Source organism: Salminus brasiliensis, chromosome 19, assembly GCF_030463535.1.
Source record: "Salminus brasiliensis chromosome 19, fSalBra1.hap2, whole genome shotgun sequence".
Lineage (NCBI taxonomy): Eukaryota > Metazoa > Chordata > Actinopteri > Characiformes > Bryconidae > Salminus > Salminus brasiliensis.
Genome location: NC_132896.1, coordinates 11,430,043 through 11,452,175, shown reverse-complemented (window position 1 = coordinate 11,452,175; position 22,133 = coordinate 11,430,043).

The window sequence follows — 22,133 nt, the reverse complement described above, 5'->3', positions numbered from 1 at the left end:
GTTTGTAAAGTACCTTCACATTAATGACGGTTCCTTAAAACTTTTAAAGGTTCTTCACACTCACTGGTAAACAGCACTTTTACAACATGAGTCTAATAAATAAGCCTTTGTATCACCTTTATTTTTAAGAGTGTAGGCTACAAACCACGCATGAAATGGGTGACAAGGTCTAGAATCTATGTTAGACAGTATGTTAGACTGTTGGATACCAGGAGAAATAATCAGGGGTCAAGACTTGAGTGACTTTGACAATGGCCAAATTGTATCGGCCAGACTGGGTTTGGAGCATCTCCAAAACAGCAAGGCTTGTGGGTGCTCCTGGTCTGCTGTGGTGAATGTCTACCGACAGGGACAAATAAAAAAACTATTGATTGAAAGAAAAAGCTATTCCAGCCGAGCAGCTAGCTAACCGCACTCAGTGCTGAAATGATACAGAGAGGACAGCAACACTAGCCGGAAAGACAGCGCTTATGAAAGAGCTAAAAACTATGCTATGCTGCATGGCTCCTGTGAGCCAACACAGTGATGTAAACCAGCCCCTCATAAAAGGAAAATCAGCATGTTTTAATCTAGGGTAAAATTCAGCCCAACCAAAGTCATATACCGTCAATTTAGACAGAAAAGAACGGTTTAAAATACAGAACGAACATATTCTACTGAACCTTTAAACCTGAAAGCATGTTTTCCATAATGTGTCTGGAAGGGCATGTCCAGACCCTTCCAGGCATACATTTTGACGTGAGCTATTATGATCTTAAATGGCATTCCAAACAGACCCATGGCACTGTCTTGAAGCCCTTGTCACACTAACTAATAAGGATAGAGCATGGCTTCGAGCAGCCAGTCCTGTCTTTTTGACATATGACATTTGAAACAATTCATCGCAGATACAAACAGCACAACTGGCATTTCTGAGATTGAGATTCATTCTTAAGTACGAACATTTCTAAATGGCTTCTGGATTGTATGTATGGTTCTAGGAAAAGCTCTCTCATTTACCAAAACGATTCCTTTAAGAAGCAACCACTTCAGAAGTCTTTAGAGAACTAAAAGTGGTTCTTCTTTAGCACCCCACAGAACTGTAAGAGGGAGAAATAGCAAACCTTAAAATATTTTGAGGAAATGCAAAGGCTGAATACACTTACAGCTTGTGCTTGTTTTTGGGGCAAATTCAATCACTCTGAATTGTGAGAAAAGAACACAGCATGGCTGCGAGAAAGTAGAGAGCAAGAGAAAGCTGTGCTGAGCAAGCTAATCTTGAGTAAGAGTGTAGGCTTTTTCTGAAAAAAAAAAAAAAACAGATCTAATCTAAAAAATCTATTTTTCCCCCTCTTTTTTCTTCTTCTTCTTAATGCTTCCTCTACTTCCCTAGCTTCATTGATTTTTTTTCTATTTAAAGGTGTATATTGACTGTTAATGGTCTTACCAGTACAAACGTCTTGGGAAGAGTAGGCCTACTTTAAATTCCAGTTAGGTTAAGCTAGGTTGCTTCAGCGACTAGAAAACATGCACGGCGAAAACATATGGCATTATTGACATTCTGAGAGAGATATGTACACAGTTTTGTAGAGATGAGTGACAAGCAAGTGCCCTTCAACCTAATGAACCTCCAACGATCGCAGTTCAGACTGACACACTTTGTGTGTGCCGGTTATAAATAATTAATCTGAACAAGTATGCCAGCCTGTCAAGAGAATGTCATGTCTCATTTGGGTACAGAGAGCAGCAGTGTCTGGCCTGCAACATGTAGCTTAAAACACAATATCTGAAGCCACCTCTTGATCCTGCCCCTACCGTGCTTCTAAAGTGAGGGTTTATCTCTGTCAGCAGATCTTTCGTTAACCTTTTTCAATCTTCTCACTAGCTCTCGGAGAAGATGCACTTTTTTGGCAGGGCCGGCTGAGCTCTGTCTAAGTGCAGGCCTAAGCTTTTAATTATTTAGGCATGCTCTCTCCTCGACTGGTCTCAGAAAACATGTCAGGAGGATTGTATAATTTATTGTATACATCCATATATAGCATCATTTGTATAACCACACTCTTAAAAATTAAGATTCCTTAATGGTTCTTGGCTCAGACATATGGTTCTTGTAGAAAAACAACTTTAAACTGAGACAGAACTTTACATCCTGTGGAACTTTAAAAAGGTTCTCCACACTCTCAAACATTGCATTTGCAAAAAAAAAGAAAGAAGGACCAGAAATGTCTCTCTGTTACCCAGAAGAACCCTATTTCTTTTACACCTGTGCTTTTAAGTGCACACATATTCTTAGTTTAACAGCAGATTTCTGTAAAATAAAAAAAACATGAAGTGCTAACTAGCTTCCATAATCCACTCCCAGCATGCTCATTAGAGGCAGCCAATCATGTCTTTGAGATAGCAAGAAGAAAGGTGTAAGCACACCCATATGCCGTTTTGCGCAGGGAGCTCTATCCTCATGGGCAAAATAAGTAACAGCTTATCACTTGGCTTAATATTAATGCAGAATGCTGTTAAATACAGACCGAATGATGATAGAGATATAGAGGTAGGTGAGGAAAGAGTGCAAAGCCCGAAATAATGATCAAACAGGCAGAAACTGAGGAGAGGGGTTTAATTTAGCCTAATATTGTAACCATGAAAAATGTCCTTGCTATGACAACAAAGCCTTGTATCTCCAAAATGGAGAAAACTGCATAATGTAGAGTGAACACTGGTAAAGTAATATACTTAAGATAGATTGTCTAGATGTCTGAGGCCTTCAGCAGCTCTTAGCGTTCTCAAACTTGGAAAAGAGTCCAAAGTTGACTCTCCTCTTGTCTGGTTCTTTGTCATAGGCTAGTTTTTTTTTTTTTTTTGATGGAGGACTGTCTAGGTGGTCTCGTTCATCCAAACGTTTTGCACTGCACTCTGCATGTTACATGTGTAAAGCTGTGGGTGGTCAATGTCTTATCTCTTGGGGAGGGCAAAACAAAATGTGAGGAGGGCCAACATTTCCACAGGGCGGGACAACATGCAGTCCGGCTATACAAATAAAGAGCAAAAAACAATTGAATTAAAGTAAATTAATTCTCTTAATAAACTTTGACAGTAAGGGTGTCCCACTTTATTAGTATCCACCAAAAGAAATTGTGGTTTGGGGTTTGGGTTTTTTATTTTAACGCATGCAGAAGACAATCTAAGCTACTTAAAATTATTTGTTGTTATATATGGCATGATGACGTGACCAGGAACATGGAATATCCAATCGTCCAACCTAATGTTAATGTTTGACCCTCATTATCACAATGTTGACCTGAAATGCTAATACTACTAAAAGCTAAAATATGCAAATAGACCCTTTAACAAATCACATTTATATCGCAAATCATATTTCATAGGTGATGTAAACATCTTCACTAATAGAACACTGGATGGAACCATTACTGTTAGTAACATCATTATTTTTTACAGTCCCATGCAGCCCCTATTCATTTTTTAAAGCATTTATGTAAAAAAAAAAAAAAATCAGCTTTCAACCTGAACTTCTAAATCACCATTCCATTTAAAACCAGCCTCATCACCACAAGATGTGAAATTTTAAAGAAGCAATTCAGAACTGAGCGCGCAGCATCCATTGGAGAAGCTTGGGTATTTTCAACATGTCAAACTGAAGAAGTTTCCTGCTGAGAGATGGGGACAGAATGCTGTATGGCATTTGCTAAACACTCCCATTCCCCACTGCTATTTACTCTCACCTCCAAATAACAGGCCGTTTTAGCTGCGTCCCTCTGCACATCCCTCCCACACATTTCAGCTAGCTTTTGTACCTCTCTAATGCACCACCCATTAATAATCATGTGGCAAACTGAACTGGTTACACCCTGCCATTAATAAATGATACCTCTGATCCAATTAGGAGCTTGCAAAGGGAGGAATCCAAGCATTCTCGCAGAGCGTTTGGAGGCACGCGGGCCTGTAAATAATCAGGCCTAAAGGCATTGTGTCCCCAGAGCCCAAGAGATACTTATTGTGTCAACAGCCTGGCATAGCCCTGTCACTGCACATCAGTCCTGAGCTCTCAGTGGGGAAGATAGCTGGTCAGAGGTCTCTTCTGACCACTGCCACCCAAGGTTCTGGCATAGGAGACTCTAATAGCTGATTGAGGATACTGAGAAGAGTGCAGCTTTAACAAGCTCTTTCCCATAAATAGATCTTTGTTCATAAAACTGTTCTTTTTCTAGAATCATATTGCTTTGGCCATCTTTGAAGCCTTTGTAAAATATTCAGGATGCACACATATGACAGCAAACATCAATCGAATTATTAATGCTCCCAGTTATTAAAAACTTATGCTGCTTGGCAACCAGAACCTACTATTAACAAACTACATTGCTGGGCAGGAAAAAATGCTAACTGCAGTCATAAGAGGTTAGGCAAGGCATGTAAAATCAATATGATAAAATACAGTAATGGTCGAATAATAATTTACAAAATAATTGTAAAAATATTGGCCCCTGCACTTCTTTCAGAAAACACACAGATTCTCCCAGATCACTGATGCAATTGTGAATGCACATATTGCAAATGCAAATCTAAATGCTTATTTCTTTTCTTTGCATTGAAACAACACATAAACAGAGGGGAAAAAGGCTACGTCTGATATCATTCTACCTAGAACTCCAGAAATGGACAAAACTGTATTATTAATAGTAATTCCAATAAGCTATCAAAGAACTTAACTTGTTAACCATAGGCTATAGTTGTCAAGCAGCATGCACAAAGCATATTATGTGAATAGCATGGTAGTTTTCAATAACATGGCTTACAATATTAATATAAAATGCAACCGATGTGTCTGGTCATGAGTGTATGAATACATTAAGCGTATATAAACATGACTCAGGCAGTCAGACTGTAGAACTGGAACTATACATTGTATGATATTTATTCAACATAGCAGATTTACTATTTATTATTTATTTATTTATTTCCTTGTCTTAATAGAAAATGTCTAGTTGTAGTAAACTCACTGTAGCTTAGGGCCTCTTGGTCTATTTGTGTATTGCTTTAATCAAACACTGTGGGCCAGATTCCAGGTTTTCTCTTATAATAAGAGTTATCTCATTCATAAACAAGAGTCCCCTGGCTGTTTTAACCATTTGTGTGATATGCAGCCCTTTTCCACTACCTTCATGGTCCTTGTTTGCATGTGCCGTAAGCCATTCATAACAGAACACTGTCACACAAAAACTACCACTTGAATGAACCCTATATTATATGTCCTATTATATATTATGTATAAATTATATATACATTATATATTAATCGTTAAAAGGTTGTTCACACATGCATCCCTTTACAAAAATGTTTCTTTTTGTATCTAAATAATTTTTTTATGGCATTATTAAAAAAAAAACCTTTGAAGCATGTTTATTTTTTGAAGAATTAGTGTTTATGTTGTTTATTTATTGCTATTCTACTTCTGCTTTTTTATTAGAATTTGTGATAGTCTTTGCCATAGAATATCCATTTTGCACACGCAGCATTATCACACCCAAAAGCATTATCTTATTAACCTGTGTTTTTTAGTAGTTTTTTACAAACACACATGTAAAAACACTGCAATATTAAGGTGAAAGCAGCACAGTGAGCGCTCCAACCATAACTTTATGAATCAGCAGTGGATAGCATTGTTACTGCAGTTTTATGAATGTGGTCCTATGTGTGAAAAGTAGGCTGAATCATGGCAATATGGGGTTAATTTATAATATAAATGAGTACCCTAGTTATTAAGTAAAGGGGGGAGGGATAAGTCAGGTCAAGTTATGAATAAAAAAGTTGCAGAAAGACAGAAGACGTCCCATAATGCTTTTAACCTATTTTGCCCCATCGTTCTGAACCTAAACCATTAGTGACGAAAGGAGGTCAGGAGTTAATTAAGGATCCCTTCCCTTGCCAACACTAGCCCTGCCACCAGCTCATCATTCGCTCCTGCTCTCATATCAGTTAACTGCCTCCATTAGGATATATACATAAATACTGTAGTGTAATTCCCTGCGTATTTGTGACCATATTAAATGGTTTTACACTTTAGAAAGATGAGCTGAAAGGGAAATATAAAGTACTTCATATATTTCCCTGCCAACTGCAGGTTATAATACTAAGGCAAACGTTTCCATTCTAATCTCCATTTCTGATCCAGTCTCTGAAGTGCCTTCATTATGTAATGAAGCAGTACACAGTGTTGAGTACACCTGTATGTGCTCAGCTGTGTTGGGAAGTGAACAGCATTAAAACTGCAGCCTCGCCAGGTGCCCTTGAGGAGTGGATTGGAAACCTCTGCCCTGAGGAATTCTCAGGGCAGGATTAGTTTTTTGACAGTTGAATCAGTTAAGTACAGCAAGCCGGACTTTTGCTTTAAAAGCTTTGTCACTGAACTCTTGATCCCGAGTCCACAGTAACAGTACCGCTAATATGGTTATACTTAACCTCCACTAAGGAAATATCAGCCGCAAACAAATATAACCCTGCGACTCAGGATCTAAGTATGATGTGACCTAAATTCAAGCCAACATCACAATTTCTGTATTTATGTAATTTTTCTAGTATATAAGTCTTAAATTTCTATGTGGACAAAACCTGTGCACTACAAATTCCACATTGTCAAACTCTGTCTCTCTTTCATTGTGCAGTCACAGCAATGTTACAAACAGGCCCACTGCTGCACATTTATTGATTGAAATAATCATCCATCAACACTTAATTAAAACTTGCCAAATTCTTCAATTTTAATTATTGGCTTTCAAAGCCTAATGACAGCAGGATCTTTACATGCAAATGTGCAAGGGTAGATAAAGGACAGCAATCTGACAACAGTGTGTAGAGCCAGCAGTAGTTAGAGCGCGTTGTTATTATTATTACAGACATGTAAATTCTCTTCTCAGCTTAAACATCATATAATAACAGTCACAGAGTGGTTATGTTGCATAGCTATGACTATGTATCTTGCCCTAAAAAAAGTGGGGTGGGTTTGGGATGGTGGTGGTGGTGATGGTGGGGGAAAGGAGGGTGAATGACCACACAAAACAGTGGGAACCAGGCTTGTGGAACACAGTTTCCGGAAGGATCAACCTCCCGCATTCATTTTGCTCTGGGGGACAACACTTGGTTGACATGGTCCTAGATCCAACATGACGTTTCTGACAGTAAAAAAAATAATGGCAGTAGCAAAGAGGGCCTCAGATCTGACAAACATTTAGATACTATCACACAGTTACAGTGAATAACTACTGCGCCACTCAGATCACGCCAGCATGGCCACTGGCAACACCAGCCAGCCACCTAATCCCAGCGGACAGCAGCACCGCACATCAAGCCCAGCCACAAATTCAAGTAATTGACAAAGGATAATGAACAGTCACTGAACAGTCACAGTGGACGCACCAGGCTTTGTTCTGTGGCAATGCTGCTGTTACTTCCTCCCCCTCCTCCCATTTGTTCAGATACACTTTAGATCTCACAAGTTTCTTTTGTTTTGGTGTTTTTTTTTTTTTTTTTTAAATACACAACTTGTACTTATAACTTTAGAAAATGGGATGTAGGGCTGTATATTGTTAATACTAGAGAGAAACTAACAGCCAAAAACAAATTCCTTGTGTGTGTGAACATACTTGGCCAATAAATCAGATTCTGATTCAGAAGTGAGAAGTACAAATCTATTTGGTGAGTTTGTCTCTTGGTATTTACCAGGTGAGGAACAAACTCCAAAGTACTAAGCAACTATTATTGATAACATGAAAGTAAGTTCCAAGACAGTCAAAATAACTACAATTAAAAGTTCAATATAAAAAATCATGTTGTGTGATATATTTGATTTTTTTCATTATTTGGAGTACCAGGGTTATTTGGTTATCATTGGAACATCACACCTTTAAGCAAAAAAGTAAATCAGAAACATTTCCAATTCAAATTTAAGAATCTATTACCCTTAAAATAGTGGTTCATTAACCATTCTTAAGAATAGTAAAGTAATTTTAAGAATCTTTTTTAAAAAGTCATATAAGACAATCATATAAGACTGTTATGTGTCATTTGTAATGCCCTTTTATCTTTTACTATGATCTGTCAAGCTTAAGTGAGTATTTTGGCACTGACCTACTCTTACACCAAATATTTATACTCATTTACATTTACATTTAAGGCATTTAGCAGACGCTCTTATCCAGAGCGTCTTACAAAAAAGTGCTTTGCTATTTACTTAAGAAAAACCTCAGCTAGCTTGAATAGGCTAAAATTTGAAGATACCTCTAAGTTTAGACACTACTAAACACAAGTTAATAGGGTGACACCTCTGCTATTCGTGCAAGTACTCTCGGAAGAGGTGGCTCTTCAGTCTGCGTTTGAAGACAGCGAGCAGCTCTGCCGTTCGGACACCCAGGGGAAGCTCGTCCCACCACTTTGGTGCCAGGACAGAAAAAAGCCCAGACGCTTGTCTTCCATGGATTTTGAGGGATGGTGGGTCGAGCCGAGCCGTTCTTCAAGCTCGAAGGGCTCTTGGCGCACATCGGCTTTTGACCATTGCCATCAAGTAGGGGCTGGTCCGTTCTTGGCTTTGTAGGCCAGAGTCAGGGTTTTGAATCTGATGCGGGAAGCAGCTACTGGAAGCCAGTAAAGAGAACGCAGCAGTGGAGTGACATGGCTGAATTTAGGAACATTGAAGACGATCCGTGCCGCTGCATTCTGGATGAGTTGCAGGGGTCTGGGGAGACCAGCAAGAAGAGAGTTGCAGTAGTCAAGTCTGGAAGTGACAAGAGACTGAACAAGCACCTGGGTGACTCTTTAGAGAGGAAGGGTTGAATTCTCCGGATGTTGTACAGGAGAAATCTGCATGACAGAGTTACGTTTGCAATATGACTGATCATCCATATGATCTGATCACTGATTATCGTATGAGATATCTAACTAGCTTCTAGGCTTTGTTGAGTAGCTCAGTGTAACTTACACTGTTTGATTACTTTGGTCATTTTACCCTAATTTTAAATCCTTACATAGCACTTAGCACAGAGTTTGGGAAACTTTAAAAGACAGCATTTCCAATATATTCAATTATTCTTATGTAAACATAACAGTAAGTTACACAATCCTTTCTTGTGTTTAATTTGATCATGTTATATTGGTTTGCACTTATTTTAAAAGAAGCTCCAGTGTAGTTATATAGGAATTTAATAGGCGGCCTGGTGTTTTTGAGGAAGGTACATTAAGTCATTGTTTCTAATAACTTATGTCACTAATATGAGTTTCTGCTGTTCAACTTATTTCTGAGTAGGTGTGAGTAGATTTGCATAAACACACATATTTTACATTTTAGATAAAAACATATGTTCTTTTCCATTTCAGACACTGTTGTGTTAGCATACAGTCATATTTCACACTAGAAATACATACTTGTCACTGGCATATTTTCAGTAGCGATCTTACAATTGGTCATGCTTTTCAAATTTCTCCAAGGCTCTTTTATAAGCACCGTTCTGTCTTGAAAAGACTGCAGAAAGAAGCCTGGTGTACTAACAAGGCTCATGCAAAGTTCACTCGGTGGCTGCACAAATACATTTATGTAAGAAGACGTTGTTGAAGGAGGAGAATTTTCCATTTGGTACCTAAAGTGTAGTGCACATTCCAGATAAACTAAGCTGACTGTATTCAGTTCATGTATTCAGTTCGGAAAATGAATAGAATCGACAATCAAAAGGATATAATTGCATAAGTTTCAATTGTAATGTGAATATGCCAGTGAATTCGATTTTTGTCCTAAATCTTATAAAGGAGATACATTTTATAAATGTCAATGAAATTGTACAGAAGTGACAGTGAGGCCTTGGCTATAGTCCTGGAAAGCCTGTATTTGGGCTGGGAGATTCTTTGTGTACTCCAATCAGTGGAGTCTGACATGCCCAATAGAAAGTTAATTATAAGGTTGTTAAAATTGACCTTCATAGTTATGCTTAATTAGCCTTTTGCCATGGGCAAATCTTGTGTGTCGATCGTGTGCAAAATGTTTTGTAAAGAAATTCTGAAGGATCTCTTCCAAGATGCCCAGCCAGACTCCGGCTATTTGAATGTGATATATATACTGCAGTCTGTATGTATGTAACCAAAACATTGGATTTGAAATGAAACAATGACTATGAGATTAAAATGTGGAATGTCAAGGGTATTTACATATATATTGCTAGCACAGAACGAATTGTATGTATGTGTTTGCAATGAATTGCTAATCAGATTCCTTTGACAGTGCAGCTCGTCTTAGTTACAGTGCAGCCTGTAAGTCATTGCATAGCAGCACAAGTTTTGTCATTCAGCAGAATGGATATAAAAAGAAAAGTTCAGAATGTCAGGGTAATACCAGGAGGTGTATGTCTACACTGGGTAAATTATGTAGGAAATGACAACCCTTTTTATACATGACAGGGAACCATAAATAATCAGACAAATGGCAGATCAGATCAGTTTAGATTAGATCAGATTCATGTAGTTGGTTAGCAGATCACATATGCTGATGTGTTTACCATTAAGGGAAGAGTTCATCAGCATAGCATAGGAGGGATTACCACATCTGAAAAACGTGCTTAGCCTCAAGAATAGAAAAGTCGGCTTGGGGTTTGCCGGCAATGCGAAATTGCTGGAGCAAAGAGTTATGGACAGAGATGAAGAGATGAAGATTAACCCATGCCAGAGAAAGTTTGGAGAAAAAATGAAGCAACCACATCTCAAGATTTAGTGATTACAGTACAGCTAACAGTGGAAATGGCTCAACTATGATGATGTGGCAACCATCAGCAAAATGGATAAGTGTATGGAAGCATCTTCACACTTTAAAACTTCACCTTGCATGTTTGGTCCTGGTCTGAGAAGAAAGCTATTAGAAAAAAAAATGATTCTAAAATGGTCGGGCGAGCATCACATTAAATACTTTCTCTGTAAGATCTTAACATTGCATTGTTTTTTAGAGATTAGGCCCAGTTCAGTTACCTTTAAGTATTAAGGAGTACAGCAATATAAATAATGTGTCTTAATGAAATAAATGATTTCCATTGTTTTCCATTACATCTTTAGAGAGGGGCACAGCTCACAGCATCATGGAGAACATAACTGCCTGCAGAAGACTGTATGGATAGAGTCTAGAGTTTGAGCACTGAGAGCTGAATATTCTTTTGGGACTACATTTTACACTCATTTAGGAAAGTGAGAAATGTCCAGTTGAACTGTTATTAATCCAAGTGCCCCAGTCTCAAAGTGAAAGCTTATGGAGTACATACTATTGAAATGTGAGCATATAATAATACCACAAACCTTTAACAAAGTAATTTGACATATTTCTAATAGGGTGCTGAGTACATACAGAGATGGGAAGAGTAGAACACATGCTAACACATGGTAAAATATGGCACTTTTTATGTTGTCAGTTTCAACCTAAACATGCTTTTGGTCATCTTATTCTATGCCCATAGCAATGCCATTGGCGATAGGTGTAGTATGAAATAATAGGTGTAGATAAATTAATTATTTTATTAAAAATATTTTATTGAACTTATTATTTTTAAATATATTTAAAAAAAACAAAAAACAAACATTTATCAAACTTCATTGTGAATTGTTTTTTGTCAAAAAGTGTCCTTTGTTATCTTCATCAGCCTTGGAGCCTGTAATAAAGTATATGTTTAAAGCATATGAATAACTCCATAGCTACCTAGGTTAAAGCCCTAGTTGCAATACCCCGAAAATAATAAAATGACGTAGATATTTTATTGATTTAGGGTTGCACCAACCTTGTTTCAACAACATATGATAATTTTGCTTATATTGCTTATATTGCTTTCAGCTAAATTATTTATAAGCAGTAGTTGCTGGAAACAAAGTTAACATTTCCAAAGTTAACATTTATAACACAAAAACATTATTAATGTCACTCAAATACTCCAAAACTATTTAGCAAAAACAAAATGCGCACACTATCACTGCATTTAAATACATTTGAGCAAAGTTGTAAAATCAATGACATTTTTTGATTCATAATGGGTAAGATAAATTTGAATTTCTCATGCCCCTCCCACTCAGAAATTGCCTTTGTTTGCCCAGAACCAGTCGTTTTTCTAAAGAAGATACAGCATCGCCCTGACAATGGTTTCTAAATCAATCCCAGACACATGCAAAACAAAACCAAGGAAACTGAATAAACAATAAAATAGCAATGCTTTATTCTTCCTCAGGCAAGCAAGTGTATATTACCGTCCTCTGCACTGCAGCTTGTGTTTTGGAAAGCAAAAGTAAATCCTTGACAAATGAGCAAAACATACTGGCTTCTTTTGGTGCCAAACTCATTCTATAATTGACTCACCAAGCATTTTAGAAGTGAGTAGAAAGGGCTTTCTATTCTAGCGGGGTTCATTTGCACATTGTATTCCTTACACATACCATCACACCTAGAAAACAAACAAGTACTGAGGCATAATCCTACTTTACAAACTAAAGGTTAAATCATTAGGCTTAGGTTTATTATGACAAACGCATCATACGGCTGTAAATGCTAAGTGCTGCTGCTAGGCACTGACTGCTTTTTACGTGTTCCTTACCAGTGACCGTTCATGTATCATTGCTTCAAAATGATATCGGAAAGGCATTGAAAGTGGAATAACTAGAATGCAGATTTAATGGTCAGGAGGGGGCGTCGGGGGGTGTAGTTAAGACACATAAAAGCAGCCAGGGGAGAAATTAATATGAGCCAAGGTGCTGGAACTGATACAGGTTTACAATTAATGTCTGTAATTGCTGTTTCAACTGCTACAAAAGGCAATGTTTAAAACACCAACAACTATTTAGACCCCACACAAGCATGATGATCTCTCTCTCCTACTCTCTCTTACACTCTCTCTCGCAGCACAGATTTGCCAGAGTCTGATGTGTTAAAGAGCTTAGTGTCAACTTAGTTTCAAATGCTGAAATTCAGGGTGGGTGGGCACAAAGAAGAGTCAAGTAGGGTGCAGTGCTCACCATAGAATCCATTCAGTTTTATATGTTAATGCTTTTCAGGGACATTTTTAGCCAGTGATATAGGCTATTTATATATATATATATATATATATATATATATATATATATATATATATATATATATATATATATATATATATGTGTGTGTGTGTGCTACATTATTCAATATCTATATTGTATACTTTTTTAAACAGTAGAATATTAGATACAATACAACAATTCAAATACAAGGACAGAGATCATTTAGTTTTGGTTGTTATAGTGCTTATTATTATTGGGCTTGGGCTATTGGGCTATTATTATTAAATTATTATTGGGCTGATGAAGCATTTGCTTTTAGATGTTAATCAAAAACTGGTAAATTGATTCTAGAAGTTTACTGGAGGTAAACTGGAAAATGCTTAGAAAATTACAAAAATTAACACTATAGTTATGTAACTATAGTTATAGTTTCTAACCATCTCCACCACCACAATAAATAGGTATTCAACTGACTTTATTTATTTATTCATTTATTTATTTATTTATTTGTGCATTTAGATGTTTGATGACAGGTAATTGTTTGCTGATACTTGAAATGTGTGGAAAATCTAGTGAATATATTTGACTGCATTTTTTTCATAGTTCATGGTCGTGATGGTTTGGATACCAATGTACAGTGTGCATGTATGGTTTACACATAATGGAGCAATGGCATTAACTCCACCAGCCACAACAGACCATTTGAAAATTCAAAGGCTGAACATTAATGCAGATGTGTACTAAGAAATGTTTTTTTGTGTTTAAAACAATACATTGGATAGATAGTCAGTTGCACCTTTGCCCCAAAAGAATGTCAGTGCTATCATGAGAACATTTATGGAGACATACAAAATATAGGCATCTGTAAATAGCTAAGCAAGTAAAAGATGCCCTGATTTCCAAAATCATACATTCTTTAACATTTTAAGCAAGATTACATTTTACAGTTTTATAATAACTAAAAAGGGAAAGGGCCAAAAGTTCTATTTTTACCTCATCAGTCCACAGAGCCTGAATTCTGTGGCGAGGATGACTCTTCCATGGAGGTTATGTTTGCTGCCTCATATTCTACATATTTGTACAGTAGAATAGTGCACCACCAATTCAGAGTTTGATCAATCTCCCTTAAAAAAACAAAACCTTTGATTGGACTTTCTATTAGTCTTCTAATCAATTCTCTTAGAAGGTTTCAGACCACAGTGTAGCCTCCACAATTCCTGTTAACTGTTATTATTTAAAAAAATGAGGAAATGGCTTCATGACAAAAGCTCAGATATCTTGTTATATCTGTTTCCTGTTTTGTAGGCATTAATTGTTTTTAGAGACCTAGGTAGCTACTGAGAGAATGGCTGCTGATTGTTGGGATTGAGGTTTGAGGAGAATTTTATGAAGCTTTGAATGAAATTTTCATTACATGGCCTAATGATGAGCCCCAACAATCTATTTTGTGTCTGAGACACTTTTTCATCTCTAACATTGTACAAAACAATATATTATATACTAGCCTTGCTTAAAATGCTAGAACAAAGGTTTCATCTTTAGGTTAACTTCATGTATTTTAGAGATCAGTTCATCTTCCACTTACTTAACAATTCTGATTAAAGAAAATTTACCCTGCTGTACATGTATCACTGCACCAATTCTGCTGTGAGGAATGGAGTCAACTTGTCGACTTGTAGTATCAATATTAAGCCTATCAATTTATTTATTTAATGAATTATATTGTAAACTTTACATTCATGGGTTTGGAGCTTGGGTCCAGTATACAACACAGCCCACTTAGCAAGTTACTTCATTTGGGAGCTCCCTACATCTGCGTTTTGACCGTAATCTATTTGAGATTAATGGATTGCTGATGCCAATGAGAAGTTTTAAGACGCCAGATGGTGGGCATTTTCATCGAAGTCAGGTAGATCTATCTCAGTGTTTAAATATGCATGTTTGGGTGTTTTTTTTTTCTTCATCTGTACTCTGCACCAACAGCCAAGCTCAGAGGTAAACAGTTTAGTTTGAGTAAGCTGCATCATTTTAGACCTGGATGGATAATGCTAATTTGTTGTGTTTCATTCATCTTGGCACACCATCTTTCTTTGAAACTAACAGGCGAATGTAGTGGTTCTCCACTCTTTCTCTTCCCTACTCCAGCCTACAGCATGCCACTAAGAGTGTTCATAGGAGACAGTGTTAACTTTAGTATTGGCATTGTATGATTAGGGGCACCTTATTATACATGCAAGTCCATCCTTGGAAATCTATAATCATTAACATCTGCTCTGTCTTTCCTCATTGAACTCTTTAGGTCCTGTGTGGCCCACTTATCCTAGTTAACTCCACCTCTGCAAACTCAGCACAAAGTAGGCGCTCTTGAGAGAATCTCTCTGAAATACTTTCACATTTATGTCGGGGTGCTGTTCGGTGTCAGCATTGCTCTGGTGTTGATGTCTGTGAATATTTTATCGGATTCCAGAGACTCTGAGCCATGTATATAATTTCTATCTCTATGATATCCATAAATAATACACACAATTGTCTTCTCGCTATTGATTCAGGCGAGACAAAAATAATGCTGAGGAAGAAATCAGAATATGTTGATTGTTAAAACAGAAAACTCATTAGGAATAGAATTGACCTTGCTCTAATTTGCTAAAACTTATGACACTCAGAGCTGCACTTTGAAATGCATTAATTGTGGCATTGATTTATTCAGGGAGGGGAAAGTTTGATTAAAATTGGGAGCTAGCCCAGTTGTTTGTGTCCTCTCAAGTGCTCTTTTAGCAATTTCCGCATCTCAATGACACAGACATCAACTGACAGTTAGAATGTAAACATGAGTTTTGTGAGCTGATCGAATGGCATGGTGAGGAATTCACATCCTTAAGGAAAACAGTGGACAAAAATCAAGTTAGTTGTGTAATTAACTGTAAAGACTTTGATCGGAAAGGTAGATTAATTTTACTTAGATCTTCTCCCTCCTCTTTTTAAACACTTTAGTTCTTACATTTTATGTGTTTGTTAGACTACTGACTGGTTTAGCAGCCATCTAGATGAGGCTAAATCTAGCTGTTAGGTAGCTCTCAATTGGGTAAAGGAAGAACTCAGAATAAATATGCAGTTCAGACACTGATCATGTTGAGGGTGGTGGTGTTGTTATATCTTTTCTAAAGCTGAAGACGTTTCGCTAATGGAGATGGAGAGCTAATAGAGATGGAAGGATCAGACGATTTTCAGCCCAAATATCTGATTGGGGATCAGCCAACAATTTAGCAGATTCTGAGAGCTGTATCATATTATCAGATTCTATGATTCATATTTTGTGACTTGCTGCAGCAATGCGTGAGGTGTGTGTCAAACTAACATGCCTCATTGGGCAAGCAGAGTAAAGACTTCTAAAACTAACCAGATACCCCTCTCAAGAGTACATCACTCTGCTCAGTACAATGAGTATTAGCAAAGCTAACAAACGCAGTTCATACCAAAAAGTACATCTTGACTTATCAATTAGCCGAATGTACTGAAAGACTATCAGCGATCGGTATGGGATAATAATGGGTATGTCTAATGATAAACAACATTATGAAATGAGGTTAAGATCAGTTCTGACTTAGATGTTGATAGGTACAGTGTTCGCATTTTGGATTAAAACATTCAGGTTGGGGCAAAAATTGGTACTTCTGCACTGGCACAGACACAGTCATTTGCATAGTTATCATTAAGGGTTAAAAAAAGACCATATATACAAATTGACAAGTTCTCATCAGCATTTCAAATTGCACCAAAAGGCTGAAGTGTTTGTTTTTGCATTAGCTCATCTAAGGGATGAACATCTGACACTTGAGTCCTCCTCCAACATAAAAACCTGCCACTTCAGCACCTAGTCATTAAAAGTTATCCATGGTTTAAAGGTTCTCAAACATCTATGTCTGAACTGAAAATCCAATTTATTTTTAGGCCTTAAATGTACATCTTTGTGCTTCTAAATTGAATGCTCTCTGTAACATCTCACTGTGCTATGCTTTGTTTTTGCTTCATGTTCCTCCCTTTCTTCAGCCATCTTTTCATTGTGTGCCTTAGTTGTGTCTAGTTTGTTTGAATATACTGTATTTAGCCCCTGTGCCTCTTTTGTCTCTTTTTGAGGTGTGTCTTGTTTGGTTTATTTTCTGAGTGGCTGTATCCCTATGCTTTTCTATTGTTTTCCATTGACTGCCAGCTTCAGTCAATGTTCTGCTTTTAGTTCAATGAAAATATCCATGCGCTCACTGTATGGTACTGTACTAACCTCCTGCCTGGTTCATCATTACACCCAAGCAAGCCACGTCATGGTGCTTAATACCCAGACTTGACCGCCAGCCACCACTGATCGAAGTGTGTGTGTGATTAGTCTTACAACAAAGCCACAAGTTTGCAAGAAATGCATTGATTCAAGCGCATATCTGCAGAGAACAAAGCCTCAATCAAGCATTACTTTGACCACAGTGGGTTTCTTCACAACGCCTGCAGCCCTGGATCTTTCCCACAAAATGCCACACAAAGAGAGCTGCATCCTTCCATTTTAAGATATAGGGGGAGAAATGAATGTAGGCGACCGTGCATGCTAATACTTTTCAGAACATGGGTAGAGTCTAATGGTAATGTCTCAGTGTGCCATTTCAGCAACAGAGCACTTTACATCTCCTCTCATTTAGACCCACAATTTTCAAAGCCAGCCTCAGAGCAAAATGCCATTTAGACTAAATTGCCCCTTTTTCGCAGGCAATCAAGGCTGTAACTAGAATATTATTTACTGGATTGGCAGTGTTAAAATTAATGTTGCAAAAATCCCCCCTCTCCAGTTGGATAGCGCCTTTAATGAGCCTTTACTGATATGAACTCTGATGGCTCTGCTGAGGCAAAGGCAGGAGTGTACTCCTGCATCCTGTTGTATCCCAGCACAAATGACACACAAAAAGTCCAAAGATAATCTCCTTTCATCGCAACGGTTCTGCTGGTATTATAGGCTTCAAAGTGTATTTGCATGTTCCTTTAGTGTGCGGAAATGTCTCCACCTCTGAAGCTCTTAGAGCACTTTTAATTTATTGATTTCATTGCTCTTCTCTCTCGCCACCGTGGCTTCTCCACACTTCTATTTGCATTACACAAAGTCAGGTCTGCTTTAGCAAAAAGCAAAACTCTGTAGGATAGCACATTCGGTTCTCAGGGCAGTATGTTCCAGCAGCGCGGGAACCACCTGCCGAAGCGAATTTCATTTTACAAATCTTATTTTGGGAGCCTGCTGCTAGATGGCTATATGCTTTTAATGCACATTAACATGAGGCTACTTAATTAGCCCTTTCAAAGCATTTTTAAAGAAAAATATGAACCTCATAAAGATGTAGATTACATGCTCCTATGTAAATTATTCAGAAGCTAAACATTTGAAATTCCCCCTCAGCAGGGGGAAAGTCCTCAGCGCCTGTGTCGACCGCGCTCATATCAGTGTTTTCACTTTTTTTGTTTGTGATGGCCGTCACGTCCGCGTTTGTCCCGGGCTTGCTGGGCTTCTGATGATTGCTTAGGTAAGGCCCCTGTGGCATCAACTGAAAGTCTGTTATCTGCATGGTACATTCAGTGCAATTGACAGGGATGCAATCAGAGGCATGTTCAAGATGATTGCTTCTGCTTTTTTACAAATATCCCTTTTGTCTTGAAAGAGGGGGAAATGGGTGACATCCATATTCATGGGAGTGTATAAACACAGAGTAAAGGCAAGCAGAGCATGTCGATCCACATCAACAGCCTCTGAGTGTATCCAGGAGGTGTAGACAGTCTGTTGTGTAAGCCTGTGTGTTTTTTTCCAGTTGGAAGCCAATCTAGCTTGTTGTAGGACAGTATTTAATAAGCAATATTTATTCTGCCATATTTTTCATATTCTCATTTTTTATTTGCAGAAAGTGCCACAGTGCTATTACCCTTGTTATTTGTTTGCACTTACTATAGCTGTGCTTTTTTACTTCTGGCACTTGATAATATTGAGTCACCATCCAGGAAACAGTATACAGATAGTTGCCTGGATCTGTCGTACCACCAAATTTGGCATCTGTCCTCTCTTTTTGGAGCTGAAGAGTTGTTGAAGTTGTCGAGATCGGATGCTCGAAACGGAATTAACTACCTCGGAACTGACACCTCCTCCAAATAACAAAACATGCCAAAGCAGACTTAAGCCTCCTTTTCCTCTATCAGTCAAACATTTTATACGAATGGTTAAGCTGTTCAGTTAAAGGGGATGTCTGAAAGAAAGTGGTGCTGATCAGAAGATGATCAGGTTTCACTGGATTCAGTTTGAACGTAAAATCCAAATAATCTTTTACTGAACACTCAAGACAAGACGCTACAGGTAAATAAAGTTATTTTATGTATTTATTTATTTTGCATTTTATTTTTTGGCATATTTGGAATTTGGCAGTTGTTCTTCACCCTTTTGCCAAAGTTCCTGATGAATGGACCAATAGAAATGCTCTAAAATGAATTGGAATTAGATCCTTTTACATTGACCTCCAGTTAAGAAGTTTTTTTTTCCCGTTTTGCTGTAAAGTTACTATTTTGGAGATATACGTTTTGTGTATATCTGTGTGTGGGTATTAGATATGCAAAAGAGACATTATCAGTTGCATATTTAATGTAGTTAACATATCATTGCTGTTACAACAAAATATGATATCTCTATTGCTGACATTTATTTAACTTTTTTATATCATTTAAAATCACCAACTGCCATTTATGTAATTTATATAAATATTTCATAATAGAACAACCAGTAAAAGGTCAGAAATTATGTGAATTACGATCAAGTTACCTTTTTGGATGTATTTTACCATACTTTTTTGGTAATAATAATATTTATTATTATAACTCAAGTATGTATAATATTTAACATTGATGTTAAATTGTAAATATACACTTGAACACATTGGGTGCACTCACATATTAATATGTTTTTAGCATTGGACCTTATGCTGATCAATGATCTGCAGGGAAGAATAACACATTATCTATTTCAGTTTCAGTTCAGTTCTGCACCAGTACACTCCCCAATGGAGTGCTCTAATGCAAACTCTTTTCTGTGACTTTTGCACAATTCCTTGCAGAAGTGGTCCTCTTTATAGAGTGAGAAAGTTCTTTCCATGTCACTTGTTGGAAATGAGTGCAATAGGTACTCATGTTACACAGAAAATGTGTGGAGTCGAAATGTGGGAGGCAAACTTTGAAACAAAAATGGAATATTTGTGTTATATTTCAGTGTTAATAGGTTATGTAACTAATACTTATTTTAAAGACCTCCATTCTTGCTAAAGACACACACATAGCCTAGTACACAGAGCTCTGCAGATGCAGGCTTTTCTTTGAATGTCTTAATTAAGCCACAACAACAGCTCCGAAATTGACATATGAATGTAGTTCCCCACAGAGCGTACTTTACAAGAGAGCCATTATCTCATTCCTGGCAAGGTAACTGCACAGTATAGATTCTGAAGGATTAGCTCTTTCATTGTTTTAAACAACAGTTAATCTACTCTTTCTCTTGCATCCTCAGGTACTGGCTCTCAGACCGGTTGCAGATGGTGCCTGCCTTTGTACATGTTACTGGTGACAAAGGCCATAAAATACAGAACAAATGACATGCGAATCAATAGACAGCTTCGATGTTTCATTGTGTGCTGGGTACCAGTTTCACTGCATGTGAAATCATGAAATCTTTCACTGAGAGCTACAAAAGGAGTACATTTCAAAAGGAAATGTAGATAACCCAGAGTAGCTGCATGGAACAGCTGTGGAAATGCACAAAATACACAAACACTATAATCTATTTCATTTATATTGTTACTTATTTACTGCAATGGCTTGCTTTGCATTAAATATTCTATAGATTTATATTACATATAATACATATATGTATAATCTTCTTTAGACTACATATGGCAAACAATACTGTACAGTGTATGGCTGTGTATTGCAAATTAGAGGTTGAATAGGTTGAATAGTAAATGTGAATAGCCACTAGATTGGCAGCTGTCTAATGGAGTAAATAATTACATATAGATGATATCATGGTATAATATTCTTTAAAGAATACAGATTGTGCAAAATGTTCCTGTTTATTTCACATTTCTCTCCAAATTAGGGGGTTGAATACTTCAAATAGTGCTCAGAATAGAGTAATATCCAACATGTTAGTAGCTGTGTAGTGGAGGACAGTCCAGGATTTTGGTAATATTGGTAATATTAGCATTTTAATTAAATATTGATATAGTGATTATACCATTCATTGAGCCAGTCATTTATTCATTTTATCTGCATTTGTTTGTTTGTTTTTATGGTGTGTAACTTAGAACCACTGGTCATAAGGCAGGAATACCACCTGGACAGGGTGTCGTTCCATAACAATAGCAATGGTACCATAGTGCAGGCCTAATATTCTTTAAACACTGAGCAATATCCACTAAAATATTCAGTACCTTGAGTTGTTGACCATTGACTTGATTTCTTATGGCAGTAGTCGGCATGAAAGTGATGGAAATACTTCATGATATGAAATCAGTTCCGCTGTCAAACTGAACATCATGAAACACTACACAGAAAACCGCATATCTGGCTAATAGCAAAGAGTTTCAAAAGCCTGACATTCAAAATGACTAGATACCAAAAATCTGTGCAAATCTGAGCACTGTTGTTTCTGTTATTTCCTTGTTTTTATGGTCTACTCTAACTACTGTCTATCTGCTTTTAACTAGAACTCTGGATTTTCAATTAGCTGTGCTTGCTGTTGTCAGTAAACCCTCTGAGCATTTGTATTATCACCTTGTGTTTGTGTCCTTCAATTTAGAAGCATATTCTTGCTAATGCACATCATACACACTCATACACTGGAAAAGTCACATTGAAACTGAAAAAAGCAATGAGAAACCTTGAGATAAGCAATGAACAATTTTCCATGAGATAATCCTAATATTCCTGCGTCAGAAGGCTGAACTTGACAATTGAATGTTTTTTGCATATTTTATATATTCCGCAGCCAAAGTGAAATATAAATAAAAAGAATGCAGTGCTTTTCACTGAAAAGTATCTCCATT